This window comes from Maniola hyperantus, chromosome 27 (assembly GCF_902806685.2).
Source record: "Maniola hyperantus chromosome 27, iAphHyp1.2, whole genome shotgun sequence".
Lineage (NCBI taxonomy): Eukaryota > Metazoa > Arthropoda > Insecta > Lepidoptera > Nymphalidae > Maniola > Maniola hyperantus.
In genome coordinates this window covers 64079-64592 of record NC_048562.1, presented here as the reverse complement: position 1 = coordinate 64592, position 514 = coordinate 64079, and positions in this window count along the sequence as shown.

The window sequence follows — 514 nt, the reverse complement described above, 5'->3', positions numbered from 1 at the left end:
TGGCTGTTTATTAGTGACGGGATAATGTTGTTGGCTGTTTATTAGTGACGGGATAATGTGTGTTGGCTGTTTATTAGTGACGGGATAATGTGTGTTGGCTGTTTATTGTGACGGGATAATGTGTGTTGGCTGTTTATTATGACGGGATAATGTGTTTGGCTGTTTATTAGTTGGTAAGTCCTCTTGTATTGTTCCAACGTGATTGTTGTAGTTCATGTTGATTGAACTGCTCGAGGCTGTAACAGCGAGGTTAGCTGGTCGTGCCGGTCGGGTGTCTTCTATCGGCTAGAACGGTGTCGGGTGTCTTCTATCGGCTAGAACGGTGTCGGGTGTCTTCTATCGGCTAGAACGGTTCGGGTGTCTTCTATCGGCTAGAACGGTGTCGGGTGTCTTCTATCGGCTAGAACGGTGTCGGGTGTCTTCTCGGCTAGAACGGTGTCGGGTGTCTTATATCGGCTAGAACGGTGTCGGGTGTCTTCTATCGGCTAGAACGGTGTCGGGTGTCTTCTATCGG